The sequence below is a fragment of the Scardinius erythrophthalmus genome (assembly GCF_964197995.2).
Source record: "Scardinius erythrophthalmus genome assembly, chromosome: 13".
Taxonomy (NCBI): domain Eukaryota; kingdom Metazoa; phylum Chordata; class Actinopteri; order Cypriniformes; family Leuciscidae; genus Scardinius; species Scardinius erythrophthalmus.
Genome location: NC_138233.1, coordinates 29455633 through 29470762, shown reverse-complemented (window position 1 = coordinate 29470762; position 15130 = coordinate 29455633).

Sequence of the window (15130 nt, the reverse complement as noted above, 5' to 3'; positions counted from 1 at the left end):
ATCAAGTAGAACCAGCACTGATAATTTGCCTGTATCTGTGTTGAGGCGAATTTCATTTATAATCTTTATGAGCGCTGTCTCTGTACTATGATGGGTCGGAAACCAGATTGAAAATTGTCCAAATTAGGAATTTGTTCAGCGGATTGATAACAACTTTTCGATTATCCGATGAGATCGATCTATTTGCGTAATAAGGTCTTATCCAGATTTCACTTTGCAGGAGGGGCTTAACAACAGCAGGTTTAAGGGACTTTGTAAAAGTTCCAGAAAGACCCCCCCCCCCACACACACACACACACTTCAAGGAGATCGGCTTCTAAACCGTTAAACACTGTAAAAAAAAAAAAAAATGTGGAGTGTGTCAAGGTTGCAGGTTAATGTTTAAGATGCTGTATAGTTTCTTCCAAGATTTTACCGCCAATTTCCTCGAAATCAGAATTTTGCCCAGATTTACTAAACAGGGCTAATTAGCGTGAGAGCGTAATTCAAAAAAGCATAGATGGGAGTCTAAAATTCTGCACGTGATCGACTGACGTCGCACAAATTAAAGAACACAGACGCGGCCGGATCATTTTCATAATGACCAACGCAATCTACCAGTTAGCGTCTGGTTTAAGACGTGCTTTTTTGGGCGGTAAATAATGGCGCAAACACCAGTAAATTGATGAGTGCAAACCTTAGTAAATCACCTTGCATGATTTGTTTAAATATTCTCCTCCCATAAATTTTGCATCAGAAGGGAAACTCCTACAAATGCATATTCAATAAGGTCAGCAGCAAGAATAACCCTGTCCACGGCATTTCAGCGCTAATTTTTCACTGCGTGTCTTTAGTAAATCCTGACTGTAGTTTTTTAATGCCAAAAGAGGGTTTGCGCTGGCACAAGCTGTTAGTAAATCTGGCCCATAGTGACTCATTTTTGAAATTGTGGTCTGTCTGACCTCAGCACAACAGGAGGATATGCTGATCGCCTTACTGATATTATTGATCTTCTCAGAAAGAAAGGAAGCAAATTCACTGGGAAAGTGACTTGAGGTTAGTCTCTCTACAGTAGCAAAAATTAAAAGTGCGAGAGGAGTTTTCTGTTTATAATGTTTGAAAAGAATGTCTGTCTAGCTGTGCCAAGTTACACATTGAAAGCATGAAGGCTGTGTCAGTATATGTTATAATGGACTACAAGTGTCATCCTCCACCACATGCACCCAGCGTTTATGCATTTTCTTTTCATACTTTGAACTGCTGTAGTGTTTCTCCAAGGTTCTTTAGGTCTGCCAGTCTTTTTCTTAAATTTCACAGGAGCAATGTCATCAATGACATTCTTGACTTTTGAGTTAAAGGAACCAAGGAGAAAAACAGTTTGCAGATATGCTTGGTGTCAAACATATAACCTTCATAAATAGCACACTAGTGTTCTCATCTCTTTGTGACAGACACAGATCTAGCTTCAATGGCAGAAGAGATCAATATATCAAAGAAAATACAGAAATGATCAGACAGTGCTCCTTACCAACAGTGGATGAAATGTTTAGACCCTTACTGATAAGTAAATCAAGAGTGTGTCCACGATTGTGTGTATGTACATGCTGATTCAGATCAAAAGTCTTAAGAACAGTCATGAGTTCTTTTGCAGAACTAGATTCAGCATTGTCAATGTGAATGTTAAAATCCCCAGCAATAACAAAACAGTCATTTAGAAACATAAAGTCCAGGTTGTTTGTGCTTATGATATCATTGACTACAAGTTATTTATTTTTAAGTGAGCGGATGTTTAAAATTGCTAACTTAAAGTTCCCCTGTGGTGAAAATCAAGCTTTTAATGTTGTTTATATGTCTATGCGGTGTTTTTTTTTATTTTTTATTTTTTTATATGCTTTAAGACAAACCATGTGTAAATTCATAAGTCAACACCAAAACTGCAGTGAACCAAAGACAGTCTCAAAAACATGGTTTGAAATTACTGGTGTTTGAAGTCACAAACTACCTTGTAACCAATCACGTCAACGTGTGATCGTCAATGAGTGGATCTCTGAGCTGGTGCGAGTGAGTGGAGGCAGGGCTAATTTGCATATTCGTTGAACCACGTATAGGCTACTAAATGAGGCAAGGGTGAAGAGTAACATTCAAGCTATTTATTATTTACATAGGCATGAATAATTCTTTCAAGGAAAAAACATTTAAATATGTAATTTTTGTTGGTCCAAGATGAGTTTTAAGGGATACAATTATTGACTACAGTGTCAGTTTTTGTCCCCACTGCAATCTCAGATTGACATTTAATAGGCAGCAAAAACATAATGCAATCTAATTGATCAGCTGATTGCATGGATAATGACATTTACAAACCAACAGAACTACAACGTAAAGAACTGAATGTCACATACAGTATTATGTATTGTTCTGACAGCTTTACAAATTGTGATACCAATCAAAAATGTTGTGGTCTTAAAGCAACATTTTAACTGTAGATCAAGTCTAATAAATTTGTTTTACAGAAATATTGCAAACATTACACTAAATGTAAATTGTGGGATTAACAATGAGGTCAAGGGTTCAATTCCCAGGTTTCATGAATAGTGGTCATACATGTCATATTGCAAAATATTAAAAGCTTCAGAAATAACATGCTTAAACCTACGTAGACAGTCATGTCAAAATTGCGTACAAATTATTTTAAGATTTTGTTTCCCCCTTTATTTGTTCTCCCATTTGTTTTAAGCATTAACCTCATGAAATGTATTATTTCTTGGCTTGTAATTGTTTTTTTTGCGGCAGTACTCTTATCAGTCTTGTTGCTCATTTGTCAGTGTTGTTGTTAGAGGTCTATCTTCACCAGATACACAGCTGTTGGCCTTTATCTGTGCACCTGATGATAAGCCAATCGGATCGATGGTTGAAAAAAAAGTGCATGTGAATGAAACTGAAATCCGATTTAAGGCTTCGACCTGATTGCTTATATAAATGATACGTCTAATGAGGTACCGGAGCAGCGCTTGTTTATTTCAAAGTTGTTATGTGTCCTCCACAGTCATGCTCTGAAAAAATTTGCAAGAGCATATGAAATATAAATGCATGATGGTTGCGTAGAGATTCAGTAGCCACCAATAAATACATGATGAATGTTGTGTTTGGAGCCTTCATTACTTACAGCACACACCAGTTCTAGCCAGCTGTCGTGCAGCACTCCGAGGATGTTTGATGCCTTTTCAAAAGTCCTTAAAGAGAACTTCCGTTTCTTTTGAACAAGAATGAATGCAGAGATAATGCCAAAACTCTGAGGTTATACAAGTTCATTTTAGTGATTGTTTTTGTGTTTGTGACATTGTGTGCTTTACACCAAAAATGATTGTCTGCTTTGAGAAAAACAGAAATTAACTAGTTCTTCTGAAGAAATGTTTGCCAATCCAAAACTCAAAGAAGGTTAGGATGTGAGGCGTTACCAGGGAATTGTTGTGTGTTTGCTAATGTTTAGTACATTGCAAATATACTAACACAAAATTGTACTATCTTGCAATATATTAAACGTATATTATCATAATACGTTTAACTATTTTCACAATACAACTTTTAACACACTTTAAAATAATTGTACTTTAGTATATTTTCTAAAAATATAGTTTAGAAAAATATAATTGAAGTTAAAATTGTTTATTTTTTAAAAAATATATATTTATTTGCACTTTACTTAATATAAAAATATATAATTCAGGTATATATCAGCTGAGAATGATCATTGCAAGTATACTTTCAAAATACATTATAGTATACAATAATAGTATATTCTACAAAGTATAGCAAATATTTGTTTCTTAATGTGCATTTGTAATTGAAGACAAAGTGTGCAATTTGTAGCATTTGGAATAAGCCAAATGTATTACTGAGCATACTTTTTACTCAAATATAATACACTTATTGTAAATTGCTTGTATGTTTCAAAGACACTTGAATGAATTTGTAATGTACTTGCAACACAACTAAAGTACACTTTAATATCACTAATCAAGCATGTAATTAGTCCCTACACAGGCATATACTTCAAGTATACTAAGTATACTTGAAGTTGGTCCAATTTAGCACACAAAAGTACCCGAAATACACTTAAAATTATGCTTTAGCTTTACTACAATTTAATTACAACTAAAATATATTTAATACAAAATGTGTTGTTCACTTCAAGTTAACTAATCATTAATACACTTGAAGTATACTGAATTAGTCTGGCTGAAAGTATACTTAGCATATATATATATATATATGAAGAGTTCAGATGCAAAATAATTTAAATTCAGTAATTTCACTTAAATGGCAATGAAAATTACCTATTAATTATCATTTAAGTGAAATTACTGAACTTAAATATACAAGCTTTATAAAAATGATCATTCTAGAAGAAAATTTCAGATGGCACTTAGAGGCTTTTGCATCTGAACTCTTCATATATATATATATATATATATATATATATATATATATATATATATATATATATATATATATATATATATATATATATATATATATATTCACCAGGGATGTTTTGGGTGGTTGCTAGGCCTTTGATAAACTGTTGCCAGGGCATCGCTTAGCAGTTGCTATGGTGTTTTGGGGGGGTGCTAGGGCTTTGCTAGACTGTTGCAAGGGTACTGAAAGGTGGTTGTTATGGAATTGTTACGTGGTTGCTCTGGTGGTTGATAATAGTTATGGAAGTGAGTACTTGAGTACTTGGAGGTAGCAGCAATGATCGATCATGCAATTGATAAGTCTGATTAGTTAGAGTTGGGAGAACTGTAAATATAAACAAATTATACATAAATGATGAGTTACAAGTTTTGGGTGAAAAACTATGAGCAACAATAATAGCAATGTTTTTTTTTTTTTTTTTTTTTCTTAAACTCATGAAATTCTACTGTTTCCTATTAGGTGAGAGAAACATAGGTCTAGTATAATTTAGAGTAGTTAGCTTTGACCTCCTTGATCTTTTCCAAAGCATGGTAATTACAGCCCGAGCTTCACCTCACACATCCATGCACAGTTATTTTAAACAAGAAACGTATTGGTCTTCCCTGTGTCATTTCCAGGACCTGTGTGAGAGCATCCCCTGATCATGGTCATGTTGTGTGTCCATCTGTGAGCTTGTGGTTAATGTGTGCTGGTGTTCAGAACACCCCTGAGAGAACAGCCCATAATTCCTCCATCTGTGTGTGCAATGGCATTTTGTGACATTAGGGACCACAGGGACGTTTTAGATAATATCTATGCATAAGGGTTATCATTAAGTTTAGGATGGCAGTAATAATGCTTCACCTGCATGTGTTTTGACGTTCCGTTCAGTCTGTATTTCGAACTTTCCGTTCAGTCTGTTATTTATTGCTTTGAATTATATGGACTCCTTATATCATTTGGTGTCCTTTAGGAGTCTCCTTTTCTTTTTCTTTTTTTTGTAAAGACACCTACATTTACCTTCAAAAAAGCTAGCAGAAATACGGTTTTGAGAGAATCACCCTTGAATCTGATGATTTACTTTGTTGGATATAGCAAATGATGACAAAAATGAACGTGTTTAACAAGACACATTATGGGTGCTTAATTCACAAAAAAGGGTGTGATTAATTGTGATTAAAAATGTAAATCTACATCAACTATAGCATGTCCAAAAAACATGGCAAAGGGTCATGAATAATTTTGAATGAATGAATGAATGACCGAACAAACAAATAAATACATAAATAGATCAAATAAATCAAACACACACACACACACACACACACACACACACACACACACACACACACACACACACACACACACACACACACACACACACACACACACACACACATTTATATATTTGAATATATGTATAGGGTGAGTTCAGGTAGAGTGGGACATCAGGCTGAGTAGGACACTTAAGCTTTTAGGTACTGTAAAGGGTTAATTTTGTAAGCCAATCACAACAAGTGTTACTGTGTTGTAGCTGAATGTCTGTTGGATATGAAATAAAGGTTGTGATTGGTGTGACATCACAGATGTGGTGCGGTTGTTATTTTTCAAAATGCTTGACTCCAGGGCCCTCACGGTAAGCCACCCGGCAAGTGTAAATCTATTTTAGAATAATAAGGTTGATAATTCTGTCACTTATGATGTAACAATACAACTTTTGCTTTTACATACATTTATACTGTCTGTGTATAGAGATTAGAGTTTTTACCAACTGCTTACACACAAAATCTTTTCATGTCACACAATTTTTGAAACCTCTCACTCAAAGTGCAAAACTACATGCCAAATCTTCTAAACCATAAGCTATTTCTCAGCCTTTGACTCAGTTTTCAATTGCATAAAACACTTTTTTCAAAACACTACACTACAATTCTCTACCTAAAACACAAAGATCTATCAGGATGTGACTTGCTTTCCTTTTCCAAACACAACCAATCAAAATGCTACACTTATTCACCAGGTCACACAGACACACTCCTCACATGTGCAAACACTAATTGCTTAACTGATCACTAACCAATCACTGCTTTACTGTAGTATATGCCTAAATAGGTGTACAGTGTACTTGTTACATCAGATTACTTTCACTGTAGAACATTGTATTGAAATGTAGATATAAGCCAACGCTATCTCATGACCAATTCGTACGAATGATAAAAAGTTGGCTAATTCGTACTAATTCGTACGACCTCACTCGTACGAATTTGTACGATTTGTCTAAACCCACGTGATGGGTAGGTTTAGGGGTGGGGTCAGGGGTAGGTCATTCGTATGAAATCATACGAATTGGCCAATTCGTAAAATATGTACGATTTTGCTAAAATCGTACTAATTCGTACGAGTCAGGTCGTAGGAATTCGTAGGAATAAGCCACCTCGTAGAATTTGTACGTTTTCCCGTGAGATCGGGCTCATATAAGCCTATGAAATACCAAAGAACTTTAGATTTAGAACAACAGTGTTTACATGGTATATCCAAAAATGTACTATTATGAAAGAAGTGTTTGCCATTTGATGCAAATGCTTCATTCTGAGATGTGTTTATGGCATTTTGAATGCAGTGTTGCATTTTGAAGGAGATGTGAGGCATTTTGCATTTTGTGTGTGCAGTTTTGAGAATTGTGTGTAGAGTTTTGAAAAAAGGAGACTTAGTTTTGAAAACGTGTGTAGGCAGTTGGTAAAAACTGTAATAACAATGAGCATCTAACTGTATAAAATATTTGTGAAAATTAGATTCACAGCACTGTCCCACTCAACCTGACAGTGTTAGGTTTAGTGGGACAGTGCATTTCAGTGCATATTATATATATGGCTGCTTGCAAAATAATTACTTGTATTATTATGTAATTAATTACAATAATTAACTACTTGTCTGTAAATAATTAGACACAAAATATTGATCTGAGATGAAATATTTTATTAGCACTTTAAACGCAAAGCTTCCTCGGAGAAAGCAGCGCGGCAAGTTCAAACTAGACGGACATTAAAGAGATACGGTATACAGTCATACCACTTATTACACATCATTACACCACATAAAATTATTATGGAGATTGGAGATAAGAGATATTGATTTCAGATTAAACTGTTTTAAAATTGTAGCCTACCTGTTTGTATCTTATAATTAAATAACTGTACGCAAAATATTTATTCAACTGAGTGTTAATAATTTATTAGCTCACCAAATGCAAAACTTCCACAAAAGAAAAAACTGCTGACTTCAGTTACCCGGATGAGCCTGCGTAATCTGTTTCAGAGGTTGTTATCTGGAAATAACATAGTGCTGGATGGCGCAATTGACCAATAAGAATCAAGTATTCCACAGTGCCGTGTAATATATATATATATATATATATATATATATATATATATATATATATATATATATATATATATATATATATATATAGACACACACTGGGCCTCATTAATGAAGCACGAGCAGAACAAATAATTTTTTGTAAATCGTCCGTAAAGCCTTTTTGACGTACATTTTCGGATTCACGAAAATGTTTGTATTTTCAAACTGTCGTACCAACAAAAATGTTTGTTGGTACGACAGAAATTTAAACCTGCTCCCTACCACCTGTAAATGGTGTGTAAAACATTTGAACGCTCTGTGTTCTAATTTAGGCAAACTGATGACATTGCATTTTGATGCACTAAGTATCATAATAATATTTCATGAGTTGATTTGCCTTGTCTTTTTTTTTTTTTTTTTTTTCAATTTTGGGTAATAAGCAGCACTCATCACTCTCACTTTTTACCCAGACATCTAATCACAGTGGAGGAGAGGCGGAACAAATAATACACCGACCAATCATCCTACTTGTACAACGACTGAACAACAATGGACAAAGTTAATATTGCTGGTTACTGCATTTCAGTAATATTCTTCAAAATGAGATACTAGTAACACATTACTGCCATGGATAGAAGCCAAAGTATCTCAGCTTGAAAAAAACGCTGCGTCACCAGCTGGCCGTTTTCAGAAGAGCACTAGGCATTTTTTAGCTGGCTAAAAGTGCTATGGTGGACACACACTAATTCAATATTTATTGTTAGGCATATGGCCAATTAGTCTCTTTAGCATTTATGCAATATACTGGAGCCAAACCTGAGAAGGAAGTCCAGAAGATTCCACAGCATTCCTGGACACGTAATCTGTGTAGTTGAAACTCATGGGTGGGGATTATGCTAATTATGAATGAGCGTGCACGGATTTTTACGAAAGTTTCATGAATAAGACCCACTGTATATATTAGAGCTGCCAATAAATGTCAATTTTTCAATCTCTTTTAATTGAATTGTTTATTATATATAACCTTCAGTCTCATATTTTTTCATCCAGGGGCATCAAGTGAGCCAAGATTGCCACTTTAAAAAAGTGGCGCCTTAAAAAAAGAATAAAAAATGAGGGTGCATAGCTGGTTTGTTAATTCAAGGGCATTACTAATGGGGTTGGTTGTGGGTAATGACCCAAACCATATTCGAGTTTGGGTCACCCACACACAAGCACTTCTGTGCAACGTGTTGGAACACGTGCGCTATCCACCAGGCTCCGACACAATTTTGACTTGTTAAACAGGCAAGTGGCTACACTTCATTAGCTTTTTGAAAATGATCCTACATCCTTTGAAATGGCAAAAGTGTCAGAAAAAGGTTTCAGAGCAGCGAATGGTGCTAATAGAAAGGTAAATACTGTAAAATGAACAGCATGAACAATTCGCAAGTGTGAGAAGGTCTTTAAGTGCTCATATTTTTTTTTTTTGTTTCAATGACACTTCTAACACCACAGGTCTATTAGGCCGGATTAATGGTGAAACCCAGCTGTGAGTGTGGTGGACAGATTGAGGGTGGGGCGTCTGGTGGAGGCCAGCAGTGAGCTAATTGTTATAGCGGGCCATGGAGCTCTCAGTGGTACATTACTCACAGACACAGGGTAAGACTGCTGCACCTGGCCGGAGTGGATCAAGCCATAATGTGGGGGATAGTTGATTGGGGAATATTACAGTATTACAGTTTCGACCTCAGATAGCTCATCCACTGACATGTCACAGATTTCCATGGACTGTCTGATGCATGTTGCACAATTTTTTATCTTTTTATTTTTTTTTTTAGCTGAAAGGCTGAAATAGGCTGTTCAAATTTGATTGGCTGTCTTCACAATTTCCAGGTGTCAGAGTGCACAGGATGTTTTCAGTGGGTTTGCAGATTTGCAGGCTGCTAGTGAACGCTTTCAAGGCTAAAATATTCACAAAATATTCACAGAATCAAATGTTCTGGGTGGTTGTTAGGGCTTTACTGGACGGTTGCTAGGTTGTTGATAGGGACTACCGGTAGGTTGCTAGGGCATTGAAAAAGTGGCTCGAAGTGTTCTGTTGTTTCTGGGTTGCTAGGGTGGGTGCTAGGCTATTGCTAAACAGCTGCTCTAGTGTTTTTTTATGGGTGGTTTCTAGGGCTTTGGTTACTAGGGTGTACTGAGCAGTTTCTAGGGTACTGCCAAACTGTTACTTTGGTGTTTTATTGTTCTGAGTGGTTGCTAGGGCTTTGTTACATTTTTGCTGGTGTGTACTGTGTGGTTGCTAGGGCTAGGGCATGGGTTTTCAAACTGTGGGTCGGGACTAAATTTACATTACAATGAATGAAACAAAAAAAAATATTGTCTCTTAGGAGTCTCTTTTACTCATTAATTGGACTGGTTTTAAGGAATCGGTTTAAAAAAAACATACGAATCAGAAGGTTGAAAACAAACCATTCATTGAATGACTCGTCTGATTCATTCATTTTAGTTGAACTGCCACGTGTCTGCATCAGTAACGTGCAGTAGCATTTAATGAAAGTTAGTTCAAATGGAAGAAAAGTTTTTAAAACTAAAAGCATCCCAGAACTGTGAGAAGTCTTCAGATCAATTTGAAATAAACTTGTAGAAAATATGACCAGTCTTACCTTGACCTTGGTTGTATTGCCTGCGGAGGTCCAGGATGTTTCTCAGTGTCTTCCTATGAAACCCTCAAAACTAAAACCCACCTCACAACAAAACATTCTGCTTATGCCAACAAAGGGTGATAGTATTTTCTTCTTCAAAAAAAAAAAAGAAGACAAGTATCTTCATCAGCAACAACTGATCAAATGTACAGCCAGCATCCCAGAAAAAGCACTGTGAGCCTCATTTTTAGCTGCATATTGAATTGCAAAATCCAAAAGGTCACACACCGTAGGTGAGGAGCTTCTGTCCACGTGTATTTTCCTGATATTGGAGGTAAGATATGATTTTTATTTAATTTTATTAACAAACTCTCTTAGTTTACTTTATTGTAATAGTAATCTATTTCTATTTTTAAACATCTGTAGGTATGACGGAATACAACTGGATACAGGATCCCTTTTGTAGTGAGGCAAGAGAGCACTGTGTATTATCAGCAAGAGCAGAGGAGTAGCTGATAGATGTTGCTTTTCAGAGAGTCAAAGAGTCTTGGACAGCTCTGGGTGTTTGATGCCAAGGAATACCCCACCTTAGGAGCTGCTGCATTCAAAGTTTTAAAACCCTTTTCTACCCTATGTACGAGTGTATTCTCTGCTCTGACTGCAATGAAAACAAAATACAGATCTAGCCCACAGCCATCACAAGACATGCTTGTTAGTCTGTCCAAAATAATTCCTAGATGTGTTGTGTTCAAAGAAGCAGGCACACACTTCTCACTGATAAATTTCCCTTGCTAACCCCTAAGCTTGAAGTAGATTTTGAACAAGTAGATTTTTTTTTTCAGTTCTTGACATTTGTATTGCATGTCTTTGTAAATCAGTAGTACTCAGTTCACAACTATTGTTTTCATTACACTGGCTTAACAGAACAATGATGCTGCTGTTTTGAAATTTGAAGATTATCATAAATTTCTATATTTCTTATTTCTTAAGAATTTTGGTTTTGCAATTAAATGTATATTTCATTCATATGAAAAGGAAAACTAAAACGGCTGTTATAACTTTTGTTATTTTGTATTTAATGTTTCCTAAATAGAAGCATACGTGATGTTAAGTGTAAACAATGAGAAAAAAAAATACACTTTATTACTTTTATTATGTTTTGTGTTTATTTTATTGAACGATATGCATCCCACCCTGGTATACTTCAAGTACAGTTGTTGTTTTACCTTTTTTTTTCTGAAGTAAACACAATAGAAATATGGTGTAAGCATCTACATTTTCTAGAACTTTCACTAATAGTCTCTCTAATAAAACAAGATGTGTGTTTCCTGCTGTAAACTGCTGCTTTGGTGTAATGTTGTTTCGGGTGGTTGCTCTAATTACTAGGGAGTCCTGGGTTGTAGCTATGAATTTTCTCTGGCTACTTGGGTGTACTGTGTGATTGCTAGGGTATTACAAAATGGTTGTTCTAGTGTTTTGTTGTTCTGGGTGTTTGCTAGGGCTTTTTTCTCTGCTTGCTAGGGTGTACTGAGTGGTTGTCAGGATATTGCTAAACGGTTGCTCTGATGTTTTGTTGTGCTGAGTGGTTGCAAGGAGTTTAACTGATGGTCGCTAGGGTGCACTAGGTGGTTTCTAGGGCTTTTCTCTGGTTACCAGTGTACTTGGTGGTTGCTAGGGCTTTACTCTGGTTACTAAGGTGTACTGAGTGGTTGTTAGGTTAAAGCTAAATGGTTGCTCTGGAGATTAGTTGTTCTGGGTGGTTGCTAGGGATTTGTTTGCGGGTCACCAGGATGTACTAGGTTGTTTCTAGGGTTTTTCTTTGGTTACTATGGTGTACTAAGTGTTTGCTAGGGCTTTTACCTGGTTACTAGGGTGTACTGAGTGGTTGCTAAGGCTTTTTCCTGGTTACTATGGTGTACTGGCTGGTTGCCAGGGCTTTACTCTAGTTACTAGGGTGTACTACAGTGAGGAAAATAAGTATTTGAACACCCTGCTATTTTACAAGTTCTCCCACTTGGAAATCATGGAGGGGTCTAAAATTGTCATTGTAGGTGCATGTCCACTGTGAGAGACATAATCTAAAAATAAAAAAAATCCAGAAATCACAATATATGATTTTTTAACTATTTATTTGTATGATACAGCTGCAAATAAGTATTTGAATACCTGTCTATCAGCTAGAATTCTGACCCTCAAAGACCTGTTAGTCTGCCTTTAAAATGTCCACCTCCACTCCATTTATTATCCTAAATTAGATGCACCTGTTTGAAGTCGTTAGCTGCATAAAGACACCTGTCCACCCCATACAATCAGTAAGAATCCAACTACTAACATGGCCAAGACCAAAGAGCTGTCCAAAGATACTAGAGACAAAATTGTACACCTCCACAAGGCTGAAAAGGGCTACAGGGAAATTGCCAAGCAGCTTGGTGAAAAAAGGTCCACTGTTGGAGCAATCATTAGAAAATGGAAGAAGCTAAACATGACTGTCACTCTCCTTCGGACTGGGGCTCCATGCAAGATCTCACCTCGTGGGGTCTCAATGATCCTAAGAAAGGTGAGAAATCAGCCCAGAACTACACGGGAGGAGCTGGTCAATGACCTGAAAAGAGCTGGGACCACCGTTTCCAAGGTTACTGTTGGAAGTACACTAAGACGTCATGGTTTGAAATCATGCATGGCACGGAAGGTTCCCCTGCTTAAACCAGCACATGTCAAGGCCCGTCTTAAGTTTTCCAATGACCATTTGGATGATCCTGAGGAGTCATGGGAGAAAGTCATGTGGTCAGATGAGACCAAAATAGAACTTTTTGGTCATAATTCCACTAAACGTGTTTGGAGAAAGAAGAATGATGAGTACCATCCCAAGAACACCATCCCTACTGTGAAGCATGGGGGTGGTAGCATCATGCTTTGGGGGTGTTTTTCTGCACATGGGACAGGGCGACTGCACTGTATTAAGGAGAGGATGACCGGGGCCATGTATTGCGAGATTTTGGGGAACAACCTCAGTTAGAGCATTGAAGATGGGTCGAGGCTGGGTCTTCCAACATGACAATGACCCGAAGCACACAGCCAGGATAACCAAGGAGTGGCTCTGTAAGAAGCATATCAAGCTTCTGGCATGGCCTAGCCAGTCTCCAGACCTAAACCCAATAGAGAATCTTTGGAGGGAGCTCAAACTCTGTGTTTCTCAGCGACAGCCCAGAAACCTGACTGATCTAGAGAAGATCTGTGTGGAGGAGTGGGCCAAAATCCCTCCTGCAGTGTGTGCAAACCTGGTGAAAAACTACAGGAAACGTTTGACCTCTGTAATTGCAAACAAAGGCTACTGTACCAAATATTAACATTGATTTTCTCAGGTGTTCAAATACTTATTTGCAGCTGTATCATATACAAATAAATAGTTAAAAAATCATACATTGTGATTTCTGGATTTTTTTTTTTTTAGATTATGTCTCTCACAGTGGACATGCACCTACGACGACAATTTCAGACCCCTCCATGATTTCTAAGTGGGAGAACTTGCAAAATAGCAGGGTGTTCAAATACTTATTTTCCTCACTGTAAGTGGTTGCTTGGTTGTTGCTAAACTGTTGCTCTGGTGTTTTGTTGTTTTGCAAGGGCTTTGCTCGCTGGTCGCTAGAGTGTACTGGGTGTTTGCTAGGGCTTTGCTCTGGGTACTAGGACATACTGGGTGGTTGCTAAGGTATTGCTAAATTGTTGCTCTGGTGTTCTGTTGTTAAGGGTGGTTGCTAGGGCTTTACTTGATGATTGCTAAGGTGTACTGGGTGGTTGCTAGGGCACTTTTTTACTTTGAAATTCTGGAAACCACAGCTGCCATTTTTTTCATGTGAATTTAACAGGATTTTATTTTTATTTTTATTTTTATTTTTTTTAAATGAAATTTAGAAAATGATCAGCGGCGGTACTTGGAAAGAATGAACTTAAAAGGTCAGCCAGACTTTCTACAGTACTATAGTATATACTTATATATATATATATATATATATATATATATATATATATATATATATATATATATATATATATATATATATATATATATATAGTATATTAAGTATGTCTATGTGGGTCCAGTGATATGATGGGAAAATGAGGAAAAAAAAAAAACTAACGTGACCTTGTATTGTGTCTTTTTACCAAGTCATAGTGTACTTGGCACAAACAGTGCTGCAGCTCTCTTGCTGTTTACTCAAGACACTGTATGTGTGTGTGTGTGTGTGTGTGTGTGTGTGTGTGTGTGTGTGTGTGTGTGTGTGTGTGTGTGTGTGTGTGTGTGTGTGTGTGCGCGTGTGTGTGTGTACGTGCGTGTGTGTGAAATGAAGCAGGAACGCCGGGTATGGCTGAGATTATGATGTGTCTGCCGGGAAGGGGAATAGAGGCAGCAGGATATAACGGGACAGACTTGGGCTGCAAAATGGCATGTGTGACAGAGATGGATGAGCTCAGGCCCAACATCAGAGGCCCGTTTAAAGGGCTCGTCCTGCAGAGCGGCGGGAAGCAGTGTTTAACTGTCTCCCACCTGCAGGACACGGGCAACCACCAGACTAAAAAACACTTTACCCTTTAACTGAGACACTCATCCATTCTGTCATACGCTTCAGTATCAATCTGCAGATTTGTGAGTGCTCAAAACATGACTGGAAACATGCTGATAAAATAGACAAAGCAAGAATAGTTAC